General features: G+C 40.2%; 1 pseudogene across 1 annotated transcript in view; it reads left to right on the top strand.

Annotated features, from left to right (window-relative positions):
• LOC126962243 (arf-GAP with GTPase, ANK repeat and PH domain-containing protein 5-like) overlaps positions 1-25,592 on the top strand; it is a 64,176-nt pseudogene that overhangs the window by 3,921 nt on the left and 34,663 nt on the right. Inside the window, exons 3-8 of the transcript XR_007728637.1 lie at positions 1,221-8,218; positions 8,588-8,656; positions 11,075-11,143; positions 13,775-13,809; positions 19,531-19,628; positions 22,241-22,276. The product of XR_007728637.1 is annotated as an arf-GAP with GTPase, ANK repeat and PH domain-containing protein 5-like (transcript). The remainder of the gene's footprint in view (positions 1-1,220; positions 8,219-8,587; positions 8,657-11,074; positions 11,144-13,774; positions 13,810-19,530; positions 19,629-22,240; positions 22,277-25,592) is intronic.

Below are 25,592 nucleotides of genomic sequence, written 5' to 3'. Positions count from 1 at the left end.
TAACACATTCTATGCTGTGGCATAACTGCAGCTTAGGTTTTCATATTCAAGACAAGCACAAGTATAGCTGGAAAGGTATGAACGCTTATTATGCCTCAAGATCCCTTTGTTGGTTTAGTTGTGACATTTCCAAACAGCTGACTTGGGGCTAAAGCATCTTTCTATCTGGCATCAGTATTTCTAAGTTGCCTTTAAGCTTAATAAACGTTTGGTTTTTATATTTCATTGCTTCAATGTGAAACACCGCAATTAAAAAAAAATCACAGATACGTAGTATGTAATTTAGTATTGTATATGTATATGTAATATAGTATTTTACACTAAATAATAGTGACTGGCAGTCCATTGGCTGAAGAAGTATTATTTTTCAGATCTTCTGCTCTGTGTCATCAGCTGTAGACACTGACTTGGTATTTATCTGGAAGGGCTGTCAGGGGTTCACAGTGCTGCCTGTGTGTTATCTCCAGACCCTTTATAGATGGCACTTTAGGACAGGGTGAGTCACAGGTTGCACTAGAAGTTGCCTTTGAAATTAGACCTGAACTGTGTGGAACTGGAACCCTTGTACACAAAGCTCTCTACCATCCAAATCCTGCTGAAGTCTTAGGGAAGAACAGTTTTCCAGATTCATTCTTTCCACACACAAGATTTCCCCACTGCCCAATTACTCTCACTTTTTTTTTTTCTTGACTGTTATATTTTACTGGACTCTGGAGTCTTACTTTGTACTCTCACCTTTGCATGGGAGTGTACCTATTTCACCAATTATACTATCTGTTTATCAAAAGCAGAAGTAGTTACTTACACCTGAAAATTTATACCGAGAATATAGCTGGGAATATGTTAAGAAAGTATACTTAAAGTTAGAAATCAAAGGAAGTGTATTTAAATCAAAGCAAGAAATCCCATTTCCAAATGGCAATAAAGCGTGTGTTGCATAGAGAGAATCAGTGCATGAAAGTGTTTTAGTAGCCCAGATTTGATTGTACACTGGTGAATAAGCAAGAGTTCTTTTTCGTTTTCATCTTGCAATTAACCGGGTATTTGGGTTCTTTTTCTATTCACACATGTCAGATAGAGACATGCATGTTGTAAATTATTTTGTCAGAATGAAAGCCTGGCAGATTTAATGCTTTCTTCCCTTCTTGCTGGACTTGATATCAATCTCTTCTTCACTTCTTGATAATATGTTTGATTAGTTATGTTTTCATTGCTTTTAGTGTCAGAGATGGCTTTGGATTCCCAGTTCTGTGTGCTCCTGTCTGGCTCCTGAACCCAGCTGGAGAGGTGAGTCTGGTGAAGTACTGAGAGGAAGCTACACAAAAGGCAGCAAGGTATTAATAAGTGTACCTATGAGATTTTAAACACCTCTGACTGTTCCATCGAATGGACAAGTAGCGGTCTCTGTCAGAGCTGCATTTTAAAGAAAAAAAAGAAACTCTGAAGTTATCAACTGTTTATTAATTTATGCTGTTATTTTGTGTTTACTCAACTCATTATATTGACTTGTAAATTAGTAATTTGTGACCTATTATTTATGAATTCATTGCCTACATGTCAGCAAACAAATTTTCTTCTCAATAAAGAATCCGGTGGCTGGGCACAATGGTTCATACCTGTAATCTCAGCATGTTGGGAGAGCCAGGCAGGAGGATTCCGTGAGGCCAGGAGTTCAAGACCAGCCTGGGCAACACAGCAAGATTTCATCTCTACAAAAAAATGAAAACATTGGCTGGGCATGGTGGCTCATTCCTGTAGTTCAGGTTACTCAGGAGCCTGAGGTAGGAGGATCACTTGAACCCAGGAGTTTGAGGCTGCAGTGAGCTGTGATCCTAAAACTGCTCTCCAGCCCGGGTGACACACCAGACACCATCTCTTTAAAAAAGGAATCTAGGGGCATCAGTGTGTGCACGCAGCATGGCTTGTGAATGCGGAAGTGCATGTGTGCATAGTTGTGGTCAAGAATGTGTTGATGATTACACCTTCTCAGAATGAAGATAATGTGAGGTGGAGTCTTGCTCTGTTGCCAGGCTGGAGTACAGTGGCACTATCTCGGTTCACTACAACCTCTGCCTCCTGAGTTCAAGCGATTCTCCTGCCTCAGCCTCCTGAGTAGCTGGAACTACAGGCACACGCCACCACACCTGGCTAATTTTTTGTATTTTAGTAGAGATGGCATTTACCACATTGGCCAGGATGGTCTCGATCCCCTGACCTCGTGATCCGCCTGCCTCTGCCTCCCAAAGTGCTGGGATTACAGGTGTGAGCCACTGTGCCTGGCCTGAAGGTCACTTCTGTAAAGATCTCTCCACATCTCAGATTTGAGTCTTCCTTTAAATATTTTTCTCATTGACATTTGAAAGCACCTGACCATATATAAAATGAAGAATTTTCCTAACTCCATAAAAGGAGAATTATGACATCATCTACTATTTCTGTCTCTTATCTCATAAATCTAAACCATCAACCTGCTTATTTTTGTATACTGTCACACTGTGTATTCCCTGCATTGAATGCCTTTCTGTTGATATTCTCTGTAAAAATTGTGGGAAGTTTTCTGCATGCTAAATTTTCTGTTATGGGGATTAAATATCCACTATCCATGTTTTTCTAAGTTTTACAGCAGCAACGGTAAATACAGCCCTCACAGCAGCCTGTTGTTTGTCCTGCAATTGTGTTTCCATCACATTACACGAAGCCTCTTTGTCTTTGTGGTTGTACCCTAATAAGTTTTTAAAAATATTATGTAATGTGTATATATACAAATACCTATATGTATGTGTGTACACATACAGCTGATATCTAGTGAGATTATGCAGGCATGAACTATAGAATTAGCTTGTAATTTTAAGAAAATAAATTATTTTGTGAGGATAAATCTCATGTTTAAGAAGGAGAATTACAATTGAATCATTTAGGGATGCCTCAGCCTAAACATAATATGGAAAAAGCCATAACCAAAAGTCATGTTAGAGTACTGCTAGGTTACTCAACCTATCATCACATTTAATTAAAATGTCAGTTTGAACCATGGCCAGTCTAGTTTGGTTAATATATTATTGAAATCAACTTGTGAAGTCTTCATTTTAAATATAGAATTTGTGTTAATGAACTGGAAAATAACATTCTGTTGCGTGGAAGACGTGTTAAAGCCTAAAGATTTATGACTTTGTAAAAGAAGAAAACCAGCTGGTGATCAGTTGGCATTAGTACATGAGGATGTACTTATATTTGGTAATAGCCATTTTTTCTCTAACTAGAATAAGGGAGTTGGGAACAGGAAGCAGAAACAAGGACATGTATAAAAAATCATAGAACAAAACTGCATTGAGTTCTGACTATGGGTCTGTGATCCGTGCTTCAGTTTGAGAGGTTCATGTGTTCCTTATGAGAAGGGACAGGAAAGCCAGGAGGACAGGAGTATGTTTGGGTCTGTGCCTGTGCTTCCACCACAGAAGTCAGCAGCTCTACCTTTCTCTTTTCTCCTCTTTATCTAATAATTGTCTCCTCTTCAAATTTGGGAAATGAGTTTAATCAAAGGTTTGTTGTGTTATTGTTTGTTTGTTTTTGAAATGTGTGTTGCCCAGGCTGGTCTTAAACTCCTGGGCTCAAGTGATCCTCCCTCTCGGCCTCCTGAGTAGCTGGGACTACAGGCGTGCACCACCACACCCAGCTAAGTTAATGCTAACGTATAGTTTATCTGCTTCAGTTTTGAAGGGCAGGATGTATGTAGTTCTGTGTGTATGTGTGGGTAGTGCGTGTGTATATGTACACACACACACACACACCCCCCAAGACACCATCTCTTCAAAAAAGGAATCTAGGGGCATCAGTGTGTGCACGCAGCATGGCTTGTGAATGCAGAAGTGCATGTGTGCATAGTTGTGCTCAAGAATGCATTGATGATTATACCTTCTCAGAATGAAGGTAATGTGAGGTGGAGTCTTGCTCTGTCGCCAGGCTGGAGTACAGTGGCACTATCTTGGTTCACTGCAACCTCTGCCTCCCAAGTTCAAGCAATTCTCCTGCCTCAGCCTCCCGCGTAGCTGGGACTACAGGCACACGCCACCACACCCGGCTAATGGATATTTGTGTGTGTATATATATATATTTATTTATTACTAGTCCATTGCTACTACAACAAACTACTACCATGTCAGGGTATAAAATAAATTGATTACACTCCTGTATGTCAGAGTCTGATGTGGATGTCCCTGGGCTAAAATCTAGGTGGTGGAAAGGCTACCTTCATCTCTAGAGGCTCTAGGGGAGAATCTTTCTTCTCGCCTTTTCCACATTCTGGAGTCTGCCTGCATTTTTTGGCTTTGGGCTCTTCTCCACTCTCACCATTAGCAACCTTGCATCTCATGGACCCTTCTTCTATGGCTACATGTCTCTGTGGCTCTTTCCTTCCCCCTTCCTTCCACTGTTAAGGACTCATGTGTTTACTTAGTCCTGAATGGAGACGCCATCCTCATCCACATGAGCCCACTGTCCTAATCCATACAGGCTGCTACAAGGAAATGCACTAGACCGGGCAGCTTATAAACAACAGAACTTTGTTTCTCACAGTCCTGGAGGCTGAGAAGTGCAAGATCAAGGTGCCGGCAGTTTTGGTGTCTGGAGAAGGTCTGCTTTCTCATAGAGGCTTCCTTCTTGCTGTGTCTTCACATGGTGAGAGGAACAAACAAGCTCCCTTGTGCTTTTAATAAGGGTGCTAATCCCAGTCATGAGGGCAGAGTCTCCCGTAAGGCTTAACCTCCTAATACCATCACCTTGAGGGTTAGGATTTTAACACAGGAACATTGACGGAACACAATGTTCCTTCCATAGCACCAGGGTAGTCTCCTCATGTCAAGGTCTTTACCTTAATCATATGTATGACGTACCGTTTTCATGTAAGGTTCTAGGAATCTGTGGACATCTTTGAAGGGCCATTATTTTGCTGACCACGTTATACATATATTTTAATATTCTAGACTAGTGTGAAAACAATGGCACTTCCATTGCTTTATATATGTGTATGTGTGTATATTTATGTATGTATATATATAACATATATACATTATCTAATGCTATAGTTAAAAAAACTTGTAGACACAAATATACCCTTTTTTTTTTTAAAAAACCGTTTTTTTTGCTATTTTACTTCATATTGCCAACTCCTTTTTCTTGAAACTGCTTCAACCCTGGGATTCTATTTTGCTATTAGTTTTATTTTATTGAAATATTCATGAATGAGCATTGACTTGTATATGGATTTGAAAGTCACAATAATGTTCTCATGAATTCATCTGTGAGTAACATTTTATAGGCAAAATGTCTGCACCAGGATCAGGACAAGAGGAAGATGTATAATTCCCTTATTCTAAAGTACCGCCATTCATTGTTATTATTTTAAAATATGAGGGTTGACTGATGTTAAAACACAAAATGGGGCCAGGAGTGATGGCTCCCGCCTGTAATCCTAACACTTTGGGAGGCCGAGGCAGGCAGATCACCTGAGGTCAGGAGTTTGAGACCAGCCTGGCCAACATGGTGAAACCCCATCTCTCCTAAAAATACAAAATTAACCAGGCATGGTGGCGCATGACTGTAATCCCAGTTACTCGGGAGGCTGAGGCAGGAGGATAACTTGAGCCCAGGAGGTGGAGGTTGGGGTGAGCCAAGATTGCGCCACTGCACTCCAGCCTGGGCGACAAGAATGAAACTCCATCTAAAAAAAAAAAAAAAAAAAAAAGAGGGTTCAGCAAGGTTGAAGCATAAAGGGTTAATAGAATCATTTATTAATTGTATTTCTGTACATCTGCAAGACACAATCTGAACATGAAATTAGAAAAACAAAAATTTGTTGGGCAATAAGAGCAAAACTTCGTCTCAAAAATAAAAAACAAAAAAAGAATAGTAATCTACAGTGTCACTTGCCATCCAAGCTTGACTTCTACCTTTACTTTCTGATATGGTTTGGCCGTGTCCCCACCCAAATCTCAGCATGAATTATAATCCCCATAATCCTCATGTGTCCAGGGAGGGGCCTGGGGGGAGGTGACTGGATCATGGGGACAGTTTTCCTCATGCTGTTCTTGTGGTATTCAGTGAGTCCTCATGAGATCTTACAGGATTTTGTTTTGTTTTGTTTGGTTTGGTTTTTGGGATTGAGTCTTGCTCTCTCGCCCAGGCTGGAGTGCCATGGCGCCATCTTGGCTCACTGCAGCCTCTGCCTCCTGGATTCCAGCGATTCTCCTGCTTTTGGCCTTCTGAGTAACTGGGATTACAGGCATGCACCAGCACACTCAGCTAATTTTTGTATTTTTAGTAAGAGATGGGATTTCACTACGTTAGCTAGGCTGGTCTCGAACTCCTGACCTCAGTCAATCCACCCACCTTGGCCTCCCAAAGTGCTAGGGTTATGGGTGTGAGCCACTGTATCCAGCTGAGATCTGATGGTTTTATACATGTTTGACAGTTGCTCCTTCACATGCTCACACTCTCTGTGCGGCCACCATGTTAGTTGGACCTGGTTCTCCTTCTGCCATGTTTATAAATTTCCTGAGGCCTCCCCAGCCATGTGAAACTGTGAGTCAATCAAACCTCTTTCCTTTATAAATTGCCCAGCCTCAGGTATTTCTTTCTATCAGTGTGAAAACAGACTGATATAATTTCTGATAATCATACTTGAAGAACTGGGGGATTCAGACTACCTGGGATCAAATTGTGGCCCCACCCTTAGCAGTCATGTGAGGTTACTTAAGGAGATTACTTACCTTCTCCATCTCAAGTTTTTCTGTAAAATCTGTAAAATGAGATTGTTTCTGAGGGTTAAGTGAGCATAGCACAGTGGGGACACTGTCAAGCACACACTACTTGCCAGATGTCGAGTATTATCTTTATTGAATTAGGATGGTGGTAACCCACTTTATGGCTCTCAATTTTGTATGACAAAATCATGCATAGTGCTTTGTTAGTAGAAGAAAGAAAATCTGAAAGTCTCTGCCATGGAAGGAAGAAATAGCGGGGAGAAAAGGGAGTTGGTAAGTTTCAGCATTTCAGAGCTTGGAGGGACAAGTTAGGTTTCTATTTTATGGAGAAGGAGGTGGAGGCAGGATGGGTCCTAAGGTGTCATTCAAGACACACAGCCGTAACTCTTTACTGAGAATAGACTAGGGCCCCAGGGATTGCTGTGGTCAATTTGCAGACAAAAACGACCACTCATTGGAAGACAGGAGAGGAGTGTTTTGTTACAAAAGCAGTCAGCCATTCAGGTGTATCTACATTCAGTCAGCAAATAAAAGTTGTTCAGCTTGGTTGCTAATGGGACCCACTCTACTGAGGCTTTGTGTAGAACTCATAGAGGAAGATGGCTTCAAGCAACGAACTAGCCTGTGCTTTTCTTAGGACTAAAAAGCTCAGGAAGCTGGTGATGGATGAAAACCTTAGTCCCACTGGCACTGCACGAGGGGCCAGGAGAGCAGCAGCCTCATAAGCCACAGGGCGGGGCAGCCCAGGCAGGGGCATTCTGAGCTGTTGGGGAGGGGTGGCAGCCAGGGTGGGGCACTGTGAACTGTCGGGGAGGGCATTGTGAAGTGTGGGGTGGGGCATTGTGTGCCACATGCCTGGGCTCCCACCTGGGCCAGTGGGCTTCAGTCTGTAGGTGACTACAGAAGGAGGAGGAGCTCCGTCTGTTCTCTCTTCAGGCAGTTGTTGTGTCTCTCAGCGCTTGTTGGGTTCACAGCCTATTAAATAAGCGGCTGGTCTTCACCCTCCCAGACAAGTCAACTCAGGGGAGGCGGCAGGGTGCGGGCCTTGGCCCACAGTCGCGGCCGGGGCTGGGGCCACGGCCGGCCTGTGAGGTGGGCAGGCGAGCAGCAGACAAGACCATCTCTGCAAGTGCAGCATAGCCTCGGCCTAGGATAGCAGGAGTGCGTGGCCAAAGCTGTGAGCAGAGGCCCAGGTGGTGGCAGACAGTAGAGGTGTCCCATGGGGAACATACTGACCTGTTGTGTGCGCCCCAGTGACCCTGAGTTTGACCAGCAACAGGGGTCCGTGTGTCCCTCTGAATCTGAGATCTATGAGGCAGGAGCTGGGGACAAGATGGCAGGAGCTGGGGACAGGATGGCAGGGGCACCCATGGCTGCTGCTATGCAGCCTGCTGCGGTGACTGTCGAAGTTAGTGAGGACCTCCACATGCACCACATCCATGACTGGGAGATGCCTGAAGGTAAGGAGGTGACGGGTGCCATCTGCCTTCTGCTTGCCTCTGGCTGCTGCTGTCCCCAAGGTCCCCTGGGAGGCATCGCCCACTTCGAGCTCCTTTCTGCCTGTAGCCAGCTTTCCCGGGGCTGGCCAGGAGCACAAGCTGGCTCTGCCTTGCATTCCCACCCCTTAGTCTTTCCCCACCAAGTCCAGCAGTTTCTTTTCGCCTCCCCTCCCAATCGCTCAGTGCTTGCTCTCTCATCTTTCTCCCAGGCTGCCATGGGACCATTTATTTATGGCTCTTCTTGTCGAATAAGCAGCAGTCGAATAAATGAGTTGATCAATTTTTACAAATGATTACATCTTTTTTTCTTTTCTCCCTCTATACATATAGCTTTGGAGTTTAACCCTTCTGCCAATCCAGAGGCAAGCACAATATTCCAGAGGAACTCTCAAACAGATGGTGAGACAACATTGTCTGTAGCTCTATTTATTATCCTGTGGGACTTTGCTGAGGCTTCTTTGGACTATTCTCTTCCTTTTCTCAATAAAAACTCAAATATCCCAACTTTCCAGTACCCATCTTATTTTTTCTTTTTACCTATCCAGATGGTACCTAAGTGAAGGAACCAGGTAAGTGCCTAATTGTTTGCTTTGTTAAAGTAGCTAAATCTCAGCACAGTTCATATTCAGATATTTGGGGATTTCTTGTTTAAAATCAGAATGGAGGTTGCCATGGGAGAGGCTGTATGGTATTCTTAATGGGCTGCTGTAAGTCACCTTGATAGAGGCTGCTGAGTTTCTTCTAACTGTAATTTGAACACAGAAGTGGGGGGAAAGAGGGTGTTTAAAATAATTGTGAAAGGTGCAAAATGTCACGACCAGGGAGGCAGAGAAATGGCTGTGTGTGTGTGGGGGCGGGTAGGGTTTGTCAAAGAAGTTTGCCCATGAGGCTCTGATGACTTTAAAATTCTTACTTTAACACAAAATGTGTCTCCAGATTTATTCTGGTGACTTAACAGATTTTATTTACCTCCTTGTTCTAAAAGATAGGTGAGGTTCATGGTCAAAACTTTCAAAAGACATGAAACATCAATGTAGACTTTTAATGTGTAATATAAAAATTGCAGGTTAAAATCTCTGACCTTCCCTGTAAAGAGTGATTGTTGCCATGGCTTCCCCTTTGTCCTTTCCCCTCCTGACAATAGCATCTTGTTCAAAGATAAGAAAATTGGAGTTTTGCCCAGGCATGGTGGCTTACGCCTGTAATACCACCATTTTGGGAGGCCGAGGCAGGTGGATCACCTGAGGTCAGGAGTTCGAGACCAGCCTGGCCAACATGCTGAAACCCCTTGTCTACTAAAAAAATACAAAAATTAGCTGGGCGTAGTGGCGCATGCTTGTAGTTCCTGCTACTCTTGAGACTGAGGCAGGAGAATTGCTTGAACCCGGGAGGCAGAGGTTGCAGTGAGCAGAGATCACGCCAATGCATTCCAGCCTGGCTGACAGAGCAAGACCCCATCTCACAAAAAAAAAAAAAAAAAGAAAAAAAGAAAGTTGGAGTTTTTCAGTCTCTATCCTTATGGGAGAGGCAGGGGATGGGTGGTGGTAGAAAAGAGAAAACAATTAGTTGATTTGCCTCTAAAATTTTGCGAAGAGATGAATCTAAGTAAAAGTAATTCTGGGTAGTAATATAGTTCTTGAATAAAAACTAAAATTTTCTTGGAAAACATTACATCACAACGAAATTAAATCCAGTTGGCTTATTGGTTTCATTTAAATGCCAGAGATTTCATTCCTGTAGAGGAAATGTCTTGTAGCTCTTCTATTTAAACTTTGGTTGGGCTTTTAAGTTTTTAAAAAGTAGGATAATTAAGACTCATGATGAGTGTGACTTTGTAACTTGGAAGTACTATCCTCACTTTTCAAGATATTTAAGGATTGCTTTAGAATAAACAAATATATTATGTGAATTAATTGATTATACCTTTATACACAAAGCGTGTAAGTACTTGTGTAAACTTACACTCTGCTCGCTGATGTAAGGAAACCTCTGAGTGATGTTACACACCAGTTAGTAGCTGGGTAGTGTCGGATGAGAGCCCCAAAATGGCTCTTTATTGTCATTCTTTAGGATTACAACACAGTTTATGTATGTTTCACTTGGCCCTTTCCAGTATAAATAAGGCCTGTGTATGTTCTCCCTATGTATTGCTAATGAAGAAATGAAGACTTAGAGATATCACATGACTGTGGAAGACAGCTACTCAACAGAACTAAGGTTCTATATCCTCAGAATGACATGGAAGTGACAGATATGCTGAATTTACTTTTAAAAAATTTAAAAAACTCTAGAATACATCTTATACTTTGCCTATAAAATAGACTTGTCTTTTAAAACTTACTGCCATCTTGATTTATTTTATGCAAAGTTGATTTTACACAACTCAAAGCCAACATTTACCTCTTCTTCTTCTTCTTCTTCTTCCTCTTCCTCTTCTTCCTCTTCTTCCCCTTCTTCTTCTTCCTCCTCCTCCTCCTCCTCCTCTTCTTCTTCTTCTTCTTCTTCTTCTTCTTTCTTCTTTCTTCTTCTCTTCTTCTTCTTTTTTTTGAATAAAGGTGGGTGTCACTATGTTACTCATGCTGGCTTCAAATTCCTGACCTGGGTTCAAGTGATTTTCCCATCTCAGCCTTCTGAGTAGCTGGGACTACAAGCATGTTCCACCTTGCCTGGCTCTATCTTATGTCTATACATTCATTTCAATGGATAAGAATAAAAGTAAAAGTAGTGAAAGAGCCTAAATGCAGCAGTTGAGTAAACGAGTTGATAAATTTTAATAAATGATTGCGTCTTTTTTCTTTTCTCCCTCTATACATATAGCTTTGGATTTTAACCCTTCTGCCAATCCAGAGGCAAGCACAATATTCCAGAGGAACTCTCAGACAGATGGTGAGACAACATTGTTTTTTCTACCAAGAGAAAGAGTAAAAACTCTTGTTTGATCAGGTGTATTATAGGAAGTATTTAGAAAAACTCACACTGGTTTAAATTTTTCAACTTTTCACATATTCACTTGTCTTATTTTAACATGTGATATATTTTCCTTTAGTTATCTTGTTAGTGAAAACATCTAAACTTTTTGTTTATACATTTTTGCCATCTTTTTATCAACATAATTAATTTGTCATGTGATGGAGGAGTCATGGATTTCTCTTTATTCATAATTCTTGGCCCCTTTTTTCTTGCTCCAAAGAGTACATTTTAAAGATGAATGACAGAACTTAGGCTTCAGCTTGGTTTTCTTTTAAACAAATTACAAACATAGTTGTTTATTATCAGGAATTGAATCTGTGATTTGGGTCTCCTCTCACACAGTCCTCTGACCACATTCATTTACCACATCCAAGTTTGTGCTACTCAAAACTTTTAAGTTATTAACCCTTTCATTTGATGTAATGTCAATTTAAACATGCCCTACTCCTGCTTATTTTCCTTAAAGTTATCGTTAAATCCTCATGTATTTGCTAAAAAGCCACGCACAAGCAAGTTTTCCAGTTGACTTAAACAGCAAGAATACAAGTGAGGGTTCTATAATAATATGCGAAGTAATGCAGCACAGTAAAACATGGGAGTTTGTAACCTTTGTTTTTATAGTTTGAGTAGACTTTGCCCATCTTGAGTCAGTTATTTCTGATCAGAATTTGTGTTCATTTTTTACATTACTATAAAGAGATACCTAAGGCTGGGTAATTTATAACAAAAAGAGGTTTAATTGGTTTGTAGATCTTCAGGCTGTACAAACATGGCTTCAACATCTGCTTCTGGAGAGGGCCTCAGCAAGCTTACAATCATGATAGAAGGCAGAGGGGAAGCAGGTTTTTCCACATGGTAAAGAGGGAGGAGAGAGGGGAAGAGGGAAGGTACCACACTCTTTTTTTTTTTTTTGAAATGGAGTCTCGCTCTGTTGCCCAGGCGGGAGTGCAATGGAGTGATCTTGGCTCACTACAACCTCTACCTCCCAGGTTCAAGCAATTCTCCAGCCTCAGCCTCCTGAGTAGTTGGGACTATAGGCGGGCACCATAACACCTGGCTAATTTTTGTATTTTTGGTATAGACAGGGTTTCACCACGGTGGCCAGGCTGGTCTCGAACTCCTGACCTCAGGTGATCCGCCCGCTTCAGCTTCCCAAAATGCTGGGATTACAGGCTCGAGCCACCGCACCTGGCCAGTACCACACTCTTTTAAACTACCAAAAGGAGAATTTGCTTGTTACCATGAGGGTGGGACCAAGCCATTCATTGGGAATCCCCCGACATTACCCAAACACCTCCCACTAGGCCCTGTCTCCAAAATTAAGGGTCACATGTTACCATGAGATTTGGAGGGGGAATATATCTAAAACGTACCAGAATTGTATTTCCCAGCTCCTTCCAGAGCCATAGGCTTCTCTCACCTAGAGAGCATGGAAGCGGTAAAAGAAAAGCTATTCCATGTCCCTCACTCTTCAGTGGTAGGAACTTTTGCCTACAAGGCCCTTCCAGCATCAAAGGCAGAGGCAGTGTAGGAAACAAAGCATGACCCAAGTCCCTCTTGAGGCTTTTATTATTCTGGCCTTTTTTTAGAAAAACAAAAATGATTTTTTTGTGCTGCAGACACTATGTCCAATTAGGTTTGTATACTCATTTTACAATTAAAATTTACGAAAGGTTCTGTGGCTTACACCTGTAATCCCAGCTATTTGGGAGGCCGAAGTGGGTGGATCATGAGGTTAGGAGATCAAGACCATCCTGGCTAATGCAGTGTAACCTCCTCTCTGCTAAAAATACAAAAAAAAAAAAAAAAGAAAGAAAGAAAAATTAGCTAGGCATGGTGGCATGTGCCTGTAGTCCCAGCTTGTTGGGAGACTGAGGCTGGAGAATCGCTTGAACCCGGGAGTCAGAGAGGTTGCAGTGAGCTGAGATCCCACCACTGCACTCCAGCCTAGGTTACAGAGTGAGACTCCATCTGAAAAAAAAAAAAAAAATTAGGATACATTACTTTTGAGTTGTGTAAAGACCCCTTTTTTGTTTTGTTTTGTTTTTAGTGGCATATTAGTAGGTAACCACTAAGTGTGGTTCAAGATGCTTACGGGGATTCTGTTGCATCTAGAGATAGGTGCCTGGTCAGGAAGTAGTTCTTAGAGCTGTTAGCTCTTAGCTTCTGATAATTAAAGTAAGCTATGTGTAAATACCGAGTGAGAGAATACTAATGGATCATGGATTATATATGCAACAGTTAAACTTTTTTATTAGCTAAGATTTTCATCTGGCCTAATTTTTTTGCCCTTTTCTTTTGTACATGAGGATTCCTTCATTTGTAGGTAATAGAAACAAAAGGTAAAGTAGATGAAAAGCTAAAATTTTAGATTTGACTTTACAACATTAATCGTGCCAGATAATTTAAATTACAAATTATTGAAAATAGTTTCTTTAAATGGAATTTTGTCTCATTTTACATAGGAGTAATCACTAAGATGTTAACAACTACTTTTATTTTATGGTATTCGTATCAGAAGTGACCATTTTTTTTTTTTATTCTTAGTTGTAGAAATAAGAAGAAGCAGTTGTACAAACCATGTAAGTAAACAGTCAAATAGTTACGAAATTGATAGTTTGACATAAAAGTTGTCTCTCTTGATTTCTTTAAATTACAGTGTGGACCCAGTGGTGGTAGCATGGACCTCTTTTTGTGGATTTTCTAAATCTCTTCTATTTTCCTAAGTATTAAATTTATCTAGAAAAGTCTTTAGTTTAGTGTGTCCACCTTTTAAGGATGTCTGATATTTAAGTTACATTTCAATAGTCTGGTTGTGGTAAAAAGATCTGCCTTAAGGCTGGGCATGGTAGCTCATGCCTGTAATCCCAGCACTTTAGGAGGCCAAGGTGGACAGATCATCTGAGGTCAGGAGTTCGAGACAACCGTGACCAACATGGTGAAATTCTGTCTCTACCAAAAATACAAAATTAGCCAGGTGTGTTGGCGCATGCCTGTAATCTCAGCTACTCAGGAGGCTGAGGCAGGAGAATCACTTGAACGTGGGAGGCAGAGGTTGCAGTGAGCCGAGATGGTGCCATTGTGCTCCAGCCTGGCGAGAGAGTGAAACTCTGTCTCAAAAAAAAAACAAAAAAAACAAAAAAAACCCCCAAAACTGCCTTAAATATTTAATCTTATTTTTAATGAAATAACAAAAATAGAATAAGTTAATGCCAGCACTGTCTACTGATTTTCTATCACAGCAGGTGAAAGCATACCTTCCTCGCTACACCATGATCTTGTGTTCCTCCCTCTGTTTCTTCCAATTGTAGCACACTTTTTCATTAAATCAGTAATATTTACATGATTATGACTCTGCAAATATTATTCACTGCTAAGTCATATGGTGTTTTCACTGTGCCTCTGTATTACATGTCCTTCATCCTGTCTCTGAAACAGTTCTCAAATCTGAGCACTTCTGCAACTCTCCTGGATCTTCTCTTTTTCCCTAGCCGATGTTAGTTTATCCATCCAAATATAATCCAAATATAATAAGTAGCCTCTGGGTGGTCTGTTTGCTTTCACATCCATTATTTTTCAGCATGAAGTTAATTTTCTGACTATTCGTTTGCTTATTTTCTAACAGCTGTTTTTCCCCTAAGTATTGTAGCATTTATCACATGCCTTTCAAAGATATTTTCTGTCTGTGAAAACACATTTGTTCCTTTTTTTCTTTGTAGAAGGGCAACTTTCTTTGGCCTTTTGTCATCCTAGCTCAATATAGAGTGGCTTTCCCTAGATATGCTCGATGTCTGCTTTTCAGTGCTATCTCCTTAAAGTCTTTTGGGATCTCACATAACTGCTCTCTTGTGTGGGATCATCTGAGTCCCTGATTCTGTCCCTGAGTCCCTGATTCTGTGTTTCCTTCTGTCCTGTTATCCTCTCTATTTGTACTTCAACACATTGTCCTGGGTGGAGATGTTTAGAGAGCTGGCCAATCTTAAAATCCCTCCTCTTTGATAGAGAGGACACCTCTAGGTTGAATCTAAATTTTATGTTTCTGAAGACATTTTGCAGTTGTGCTCTCATTACAATGTTGTTTTTGAATCTATTGCCAGTGTGTGATACACTATTTACACCCAAGTTTTAGGTAGCTGTGGAAACTTTTTAGGATCTTTTCTATCTCTGAGGTTCTGAAATTTTATAATAACAGCTTGGTGGGAGCCAGGCACAGTGGCTCATGCCCGTAATCCCAGCACTTTGGGAGGCTGTGGTGGGTGGATCACAAGGACAGGAGTTCGAGACAAGTCTGGCCAATACGGTGAAACCCCATCTCTACTAAAAATACAAAAACTAACGAGGAGTGGTGGCGTGCGCCTGTAGTCCCAACTACTTGGGAGACTGAGGCAGGAGAATCACTTGAACCGAGGAGGCGGAGGTTGCAGTGAGCCCAGATTGCTCCACTGCACTGCAGCCTGGACAATAGAGTGAGACTCCATCTCAAAAAAACAAAACAAAACAAACAGTCACAGCTTGGTGGGGATCTTCTCATTTTATTGAGGCTACTAAACCTGCAGACTATCTTTTCTTGAGAATTTTTTTATGTTCCGTTACTTTTTTATCGATAGTCTTGTTATTCAGATGCTAGGCTGCTTAGACCACTATACAGACATTGGTTTTTAATTTTTCCCCTTCTGTTTTTTTCAGTTTGTCTTTTTATTCCATTTCTGGGATATTCTGTCATTTTATCCTCTACATTTTTATTGAATTTTATATTTTTGAGAGTATTTTAAGATTTTTTTTTAAGTTTTGCTCCTGATTTTGACTGGTCTCATGAATTCCTTTTTTCTGTTATTTTGATCTCTTTTGTTGGAGGCTTCCCTCCAATGTGTGGTGGTCCCTGGTCTGCTTTATTTGGAAGCAGGATTTCTGTTAACTGATAGCGCTCAGTGTGAGGTTTTTCTGGCTCAGAGATACCATGGCCTAAACCTGGGATATATGGTTTGGGATGGGAATTGTGTTGAATTTGTGATTGCTTTTGGCAGTATGGTCCTTTTCACAATATTCATTCTACCGATTCATGAGCATGGGATGTCTTTCCATTTGTTTGTGTCCATGATTTCTTTCAACTATGGTTTGTAGTTCGAACGGCATATCAAAAAAATAATCCAACCTGGCGCGGTAGCTCCCGCCTGTAATCCCAGCACTTTAGGAGGCCGAGGCAGGTGGATCAGGACGTCAGGAGTTTAAGACTAGCCTGGCCAACATGGTGAAACCCTGTCTCTACTAAAAATACAAAAATTAGCTGGGTATGGTGGTGCGTGCCTGTAATCACAGCTACTCAGGAGGCTGAGGCAGGAGAATCGCTTGAACCTGGGAGGTGGAGGTTGCAGTGAGTCAAGATTACACCACTGCACATTCCAGCCTGGGTGACAGAGCAAGACTCCATCTCAAAATAATAATAATAATAATAATAATAATAATCCACCATGATCAAATGGGTTTCATACCAGGGATGCAGGGATGGATTAACATACACAAGTCAATGAATGTGATACACCACATAAACAGAATTAAAAACAAAAAATCACATGATCATCTCAACAGACATAGAAAAAACATTTGACAGAATGCAGCATCCTTCTATGATTAAAACCCTCAGCAAGATCGGCATACAAGGGTCATATCTCAATGTAATAGCCATCTATGACAAACCCACAGCCAACATAATACTGAATGGGGAAAATTTGAAAGCATTCCCCTTGAGAACTGGAACAAGACAAGGATGCACACTCTCACCACTTATTTTTTTGTTTTATTGTATTTTTACAAACATAGACGTTACTAAATGCTGCTCAATCCCCCAGTGAAGATCTTTCATTACAAAACAGTTTTCCACACAACTGCAAGAGATTGGAATGGTACTCTGATAACAAAAGATGTGAGAAATACTTCACCAAGTAAAAACATAAAAGACCTCTGTACAGTCAACCTTTTCAGAGCTCTACAGAGGAAGCCTACTGCATTTCCTTTAAATAAAGCCAGACAGTGACAACTAGTGCTCTGTATCACCACACTGTGGGACTCAAAGCCTCCATCCCTAGGTCAGGAGGGACTAGGTGAAGGGCAGGTCATGAGGACTGGAAAGGCCCTGCCTTCAGCCTTTGAGAGGAGGAGGAGGAATGAGTTGAGGGGCAAGCTGGGTAATTCACCTGAGCTGCCTCTACCCATCTGTTACCACTCTGGGGAATTGCAGAGGAAGGGGGATATTCATGAGGAACAATCTGAAGAATTTTGGTTTACTTTCCCAGCTTTTATTTATATTTTGTGCTTTAAAAAGCCTGGAGATTTAAGGTTTTGTCTAAATTCCAGAGTACAGTAATATATTTCTTGAGGAAGGGGTTAGGGCAGGTAATTCCCCCCATCATATTTCTGGGTGAGACAAAGAGAAGGGTAAGGATGATACCTTAGTTTTATTTTAGGAAGTATTCTTTTTCCTAGGATGTAACTAAGGTTTGCAGCAGTCACTCTCATCACTTCTATTCAACATAGTACTGGAAGGCCTAGTCAGAGCAATCACACAAGACAAAGCAATAAAAGGCATCCAGATCGGTAAAGAGGAAGTCAGACTGTTGCTGTTTGCTGATGATATATGATCATATACCTAGGAAACCCTAAAGACTCTTCCCAAAAGCTTCTGGAACTGTTAAATGAATTCAGGAAAGTTTCAGGAGACAAAATTAATGTACACAAATCAGTAACTCTGTTATACCCCAACAGCGACCAAGCTTATAATCAAACCAAGAACTCAACCCCTTTATGATACCTGCAAAATAAAATAAAATAAAATACTTAGGAATAGACCTAACCACGGAGGTGAAAGACCTCTACAAGGAAAACAACATTAGTATTTTTAATGGGTTAAAATGAGAGGCAGCAGGTACAGTGGAAGAAATCAGTGGGTGGGCTTCGGTGTCCAACAGGTACTGGACCTTTGATGGTAAGGCTTTTTTTTTTTTACTTACTAAGTTACTAGGTACTATTATTTTCTAGTTTTTGGCATTAAACCTTAAAACTACTAAGTAACCCCTTCCATTTATTGTTAAAGAGCGTAAAATTTCATGCTCTAATTTATGCTGACTGACGTTAGATTATTTGTTTCTATTTTGTGACTACCTTAAATAATACCTATAAATAGTAAACTGTTAGTAATGTTTTTGCTGTAATTGAATGTAGTAAGATTTATCTTCCAAATGATAACCAAATTGTCAAACACTTGTCAAAGTTTTGGATTTACTCAAAATTCTATGCTCAGCAGCTGGAGATAGGAAGAGTAGGGGCCCTCCCTTACTGTTATGGAGAGGCATACTTTCTCATGAGGGGAACACTCTGCAAGAATTTGTATCTTGTTAGCAGTGGTGAATGCTACTAATTAGTGTACAAAAAAATTTTTTGGGTGTGGCTGCCAACAAAGAGATCCAAGAGGGTAGATGGAGTCGAGCTTGCTGAAACAAGGAAAGAGAACAGCAGTATTCTAGGCAGAGAGCAGGGCTAGAGCAGGAAAATGACTAGGTGCAGGTCAGATGATTTATAGAATGAAATGGATCAAGTTTTGAAATGAATGGAAAATATTCTCTGAGAGTCTCATTTGAGTCATGTCATGGCAGTCTTATTTAAACATGAAGTGAAAGTTAAATTTTTTAAGTTGTCATCTGTTTTCAGGGTGTGAGAGAATATTTAAGTGATACTCTTTTTATCTTCCACATAAGAAAATAGGACTAGAGAAACCTATGGCTTCCTCACTTGTTGGTGGCCTAGCAGCCCTGGCACACAGAGCCTCTGAATCTGAAACACTTGTTTTGTCACAATATCGCCTGAAATAATACATTTAGGATGAGTAATTTAGTAAATGCATTAGTCTTGTATTCACTGCAATAAAATGCTCTTGTACCAGTATTATTTAATGCATTACATTTTATCGTAGTAAATAAATCATAGAAATAGAAATTCTCAGCTGCTTTATATTGCTGTAGAAAAAAACAATGAAATCTTATTTTAAACTTTTCTCATGATTTTTAAAGGGAATTCATAAAATCCTTGTTAGGTTTGATGACAGGTACCATATTAAGGGCAGCATTTTATAACCCGTATCTTAAACATCGTCTCTGGAAGTTAAGAGCCTCCAATGGGTTTTCTATAGAGTGCACATGATACCGCACTCAGGCAGTTCATGGAGTGTAAGAAATATCTTAGTGCTTTGTCATTTCATATTTTAACAAAGAAAACTTTGATAAGTTTAACTTATATTTCCCCTGCCTCTTCAGGTATCTACTATGCGTTTCAGTCAACAATACAGCTCATGTTTGACAATCTTCCTTGACAGCACAGCCAGCCAGCCTTATCTTACAATGACAGTAATATCGTGAGTACAACTATACTGCCAAGGGATGGATTCCTTTATTCTAAAATTATTTCAGCCATTTGGTTGTCCTCTTCCATAATCAGTTTAAGAAATTAGAATCAACTATATATTATTGATATCCAGATTCTAAATATTAAGTATCAATTTATCTTTTAATTTTAGACTTCCTGGTGGAAGGAAAAAATCAGTTAGCAGAGAAGCAATCCCAGAAACAGTGTATCTTTTTGATGCCTGTTTGCCTTTAGACAATGTTGAGCACAGTGAGAAGGATAGGTTCCCTTTATTGAATGTTTTTTGTGAAAACTTAGTGTTTCAATGCATTATAGGCCTAAATCAGTGTGCACTACTTTGGACATTAGCCTGGGAAGAAGGAACAGCTTTTCCTCTTCTGGCACCACAGTGTATCTGCATTTGAATTTCTCCCATTGTGCATGAGCACCTCGTGGGCCACAAAGATGCGCTTTGAGATCACCCTGAGATGAAGCTTATTTTAAAAGGAACAACCAACACCAGCACCAGCTACATAGGGGCTGTCCAGTGTACATTATTATCATCTCCTTGGGATAGGAGTGTTGATTTTTAGAACACAGTTTGGAAAGTGCTAATTTATTAGAACACAGTTTGGAAAGTGCTCATTTAGAATATTAATGTCTTTAATTTTACTATTCATTCTGTAAACATAACTAGCTTATAAACAATTTTGTTTCAAATGCACTAGCCTTTTTAGCGAATTCAATTGGCAGTAACTTTTACTGCCATTAAAAATGGCAAGTTTACACTCATAATAATGTCACTTTCCTCCCTCCCTTTTAACAATAGTTGTGATGAAATTGTGTTTCAGCAAAAACTGGACTCAAACTCTGTCTCAAGTCCTGAGCTTTGGGACCTATTGAGTAATCACTAAATGTCTGTAGTCAGCTGAGTCTCTTAAATCTTTGAACACACATACACAAAAACTGCTTTACCTAGAGTCCCTGGCTTCTTTTGAGTTCAAAAGATTTTGATGTGTTAGCATACAATTCAAAAGTAGCTTTGAAGATTAATCTTGCTCAAACAAATTTCATGCTTTTTTTCTCATTATTCTACTTTGTAGAAGTCTACTTTTGAAAGTAAAGTCAGTTTTAATTTGCCGTCAGCAAGTTTGAGAAATAATCATTTGGTATATTCACTATTGGTTAAATAAAGTTTTATTGAGCAAATTAATAGGGCAAATTGGCTTCAAGAAAAGATTTTGAAAAATGTTTATCATGAGTCAGTAGTGCAGTGTTGTCAGTGGGATAGGTGGAACTCACTGAGATCACTTATGCAAGGTTTTTTTTTTTTCAAAATACATGTCTGCAAACACATGTATCTTCCCATCTCCACTTTCCCTCTATCTCTAGGCACTGAGAAGCCTTTTAGGAAAATGGGATGGATGTGAGGCATCTTTATGTGGAGAAAGGCATCCCAGAAGATTCTGATTTTCACCCCAGCTCTATCATTCCAAACTTTGCTGCACATTGAAATCACCTGGGAAACTTTTACCAACGACCTTGATGACCAAAGTCATATCCAATAGTAATTAAATTAAAATGTCTCATGTTGAAGATGAGGCCATTATTAAAGCTTCTCAGGTGATTTTAATGTGCAGCAAAGTTTGAGAGCCACGGCTTCATTTGAGTTTAGGACGAGAAACTGCTCCTATTTGGTGGGACCTTGGGCAAGTCAGTTTTTAAGGTTTGTTTCCCTGATCTGTAAAATGAGTGTTGAATTAAATGTCATGTAAGGTCATTGGTCCTTTCCAGCATGTAACTTTAAATTCTGTGATTGTGAAATTATTTCAGAGATAAAAACTACTTGAAGCACTGTAGACATATCCATCTTACATGCTAATGTTATAGGCTTTTTCACAAGTGCTAATATTGTGTAGACCTATTAACTAAAATTGAGATTTTTCCTTCCCTCAGTTGTTTTGAGCCTCATTCTACAAAATTAGCTGGGTGCGGTTGCGCATTGCTGTAATCCCAAATACTCAGGAGGCTGAGGCAGGAGAATTGCTTGAACCTGAGAGGAAGAGGTTGTGGTGAGCCCAGATCAGCACCATTGCACTCCAGCCTGGGCAACAAGAGCAAAACTCTATTTCAAAAAAAAAATTACCTAGGCATAGTGGTACAAATGTGTAATCCCAGCTACTTGGGAGGCTGAGGCATGAGAATCACTTGAACCTGGGAGGTGGAGGTTGTGGTGAGCCAAGATCGCACCACTGCACTCCAATCTGAGCAACAGAGCGAGACTCTAAGTCAAAAATAAATAACTACATAAAATAAATCGCATGGGACGACAGGCTTTGCAGGTAGAAGAGCATATAACAGGGAAATCTGTTATTTATTATTTATATATTATAATCGTCAACAGAAACGTGTCTTCTAACAGCATATTGCCTCACATTTTTGTTCTCATATTTTTGCAAAAAACCAAGAAATGAAACAAAGTGCCCTTATGGTGCTGTTCTGAACTAGAAAATTTGAATTTCAGGGCCGCTAGGAGAGTTTCCTCTGCCCCCGTTTTAAAAAGTGTCTTCAGGCCTAACAAATGATAACATCTATTGTTATGAATTGTTTTTCCTTCCACAGAGTGACCTTGGAGATACATCATGATATCACGCAAAGGTGAGCCTTTTCGAAACCTGTCTTGTTATTCCAGCTAATTACTTTGCAAGATATCAAGCTCAGTGTTAGGTCACAGCTCTAGACATCATAAGCTGTATTGTGCCTGCTAAAATATTGAAGCAAATTATTTGTGTTTTCTTTGTTCCTTAAGACTCTTTTAATTCTTAAATGATTGAGAATCTCCGAGAGTGTTTATATTGATTATATTGATATTTATTGTGGTAGAAATATAACAGAGTTTTTTTTTTCAAAATCTATTTTTAGTTTAGATTTCACAGCCTTACCACTGTTGATATTATGAGCTAGATAACGCTTTGTTGTGAGGACTGTCCTGTGCATTGCAGAGAGTTTGGCAGCATTCATGGCCTCTACCAACTAGATGTCAGTAGTAACCCATGGCCCAGGTTGTGACAACAGAAAATATTCCTAGAGAACAATATTGTTATCAGAAATTTTTCATCGAAAAAGTAACTTTTCTACAACAAAAAGTGGAGTAAAAAGTGTGTCATGTATTTATATTATTTAAAGTCTCATGTTGACCTTCATAGGAGACAACTGGATTCTCTAGATCTTTCTTTGCAATTTGCTCTAAAGAAGCAATAAGAGACCGGGCGGGGTGGCTCAGGCCTGTAATCCCAGCACTTTGGGAGGCCAACGCGGGCGGATCGCAAGGTCAGGAAATCGAGACCATCCCGGCTAACACTGTGAAACCTGTTTCTACTAAAAATACAAAAACTTAGCTGGGCATGGTGGCACGTGCCTGTAGTCCCAGCTACTCTGGAGGCTGAGGCAGGAGAACCACTTGAATCAGGGAGACGGAGGGTGCAGTGAGCCAAGATCACGCCACTGCACTCCAGCTTGGGTGACAGAGCAAGACTCCATCTCAAGAAAAAAAAAAAAAGCAGTAAGACTGCTGGGTGCGGTGGTTCACACCTGTAATCCCAGCACTTTGGGAGGCTGAGGTGGGCAGATCACTTGAGGTCAGGAGTTTGAGACCAGTCCGATCAACATGGTGAAACCTGCCTCCACTGAAAGTACAAAAAATAGCTGGGCGCGGTGGTGCATGCCTGTAGTCCCAGCTACTTGGGTGGCTGAGGTAGGAGAATCGCATGAACACAGGAGGCAGAGGTTGCAGTGAGCCGAGATCTCGCCATTGCACCCCAGCCTGGGCGACAGAGGGAGACTCCGTCTCAAAAAAAGAAAAAAAGAAGCAATAAAGTGACCTAACCTCATGCAACTGTGTAGCTGATAAAAGGTGTATTTTTAAAGTTTTGCAGACAGTTGGGGGTATTCTTTAATACTAAATCAAAACTTCACAAGTGCTAGTTTCTTAAATTAGTTATGGTGGCATTTTCCATATTAATAAATTTATTCCATCAGTACTCATTGATCTTTCTTGCACAGTAAATGGATCTTTTGCCCCATACTTGCATTTATAATATTATGCATTAGTTACTTGGAATATATTGGTTTATGTTTTATTGTGTCAAAAATCACTTTTAATTTAACCACCAATCTTTAAAAATGCTTTTAAGAATTGAAAAGCTGTCAAGCCTACAGTAGAAGGAACAAGTTTTTCTTTTCTTTTTCATTTTTTTTTTTTTAATTATACTTTAAGTTCTAGGGTACATGTGCACAATGTGCAGGTTTGTTACATATGTATACATGTGCCATGTTGGTGTGCTGCACACATTAACTCATCATTTACATTAGGTATATCTTCTAATGCTATCCCTCCCCCTCCCCCCACCCTACAATAGGCCCCAGTGTGTGATGTTCCCCTTCCTGTGTCCAAGTGATCTCATTGTTCAATTCCCACCTATGAGTGAGAACATGCAGTGTTTGGTTTGCTGTTCTTGCCATAGTTTGCTGAGAATGATGGTTTCCAGCTGCATCCATGTCCCTACAAAGGACACAAACTCATCCTTTTTTATGGCTGCATAGTATTCCATGGTGTATATGTGCCACATTTTCCAAATCCAATCTGTCACTGATGGACATTTGGGTTGATTCCAAGTCTTTGCTATTGTGAATGGTGCCGCAATAAACATACGTGTGCATGTGTCTTTATAGCAGCATGATTTATAATCCTTTGGGTATATACCCAGTAATGGGATGGCTGGGTCATATGGTATTTGTAGTTCTAGATCCTTGAGGAATCGCCATACTGTTTTCCACAATGGTTGAACCAGTTTACAATCCCACCAACAGTGTAAAAGTGTTCCTATTTCTCCACATGCTCTCCAGCACTTGTTGTTTCCTGACTTTTTAATGATCGCCATTCTAACTGGTGTGAGATGGTATCTCATTGTGGTTTTGATTTGCATTTCTCTGATGGCCAGTGATAACGAGCATTTTTTCATGTGTCTGTTGGCTGTATGAATGTCCTTTTGAGAAGTGTCTGTTCATATCCTTTGCCCACTTTTTGATGGGGTTGTTTTTTTCTTGTAAATTTGTTTGAGTTCTTTGTAGGTTCTGAATATTAGCCCTTTGTCAGATGAGTAGATTGCAAAAATTTTCTCCCATTCTGTAGGTTGCCTGTTCACTCTGATGATAGTTTATTTTGCTGTGCAGATGCTCTTTAGTTTAATTAGATCCCCTTTGTCAATTTTGGCTTTTGTTGCCGTTGCTTTTGGTGTTTAGAAATGAAGTCCTCGCCCATGCCTATGTCCTGAATGGTATTACCTAGGTTTTCTTTTAGGGTTTTTATGGTTTTAGGTCTAACATTTAAGTCTCTAATCCATCTTGAATTAATTTTCGTATAAGGAGTAAGGAAAGGATCTAGTTTCAGCTTTCTACTTATGGTTAGCCAATTTTCCCAGCACCATTTATTAAATAGGGAATCCTTTCCCCATTTCTTGTTTTTTTGTCAGATTTGTCAAAGATCAGATGGCTGTAGATGTGTGGTATTATTTCTGAGGGCTCTGTTCTGTTCCATTGGTCTATATCTCTGTTTTGGTACTAGTACCATGCTGTTTTGGTTACTGTAGCCTTGTAGTATAGTTTGAAGTCAGGTTGCGTGATGCCTCCAGGTTTGTTGTTTTGGCTTAGGATTGTCTTGGCAATGCAGGGTCTTCTTTGGTTCCATACGACCTTTAAAGCAGTTTTTTCCAATTCTGGGGATGGGGATGGCATTGAATCTATAAATTACCTTGGACAGTATGGCCATTTTCACGATATTGATTCTTCCTATCCATGAACAAGGTGTGTTCTTCCATTTGTTTGTGTCCTCTTTTATTTCACTGAGCAGTGGTTTGTAGTTCTCCTTGAAGAGGTCCTTTACATCCCTTGTAAATTGGGTTCCTAGGTATTTTAT

Source organism: Macaca thibetana, chromosome 9, assembly GCF_024542745.1.
Source record: "Macaca thibetana thibetana isolate TM-01 chromosome 9, ASM2454274v1, whole genome shotgun sequence".
Lineage (NCBI taxonomy): Eukaryota > Metazoa > Chordata > Mammalia > Primates > Cercopithecidae > Macaca > Macaca thibetana.
This window is presented reverse-complemented; position numbering and strand designations above follow the sequence as displayed.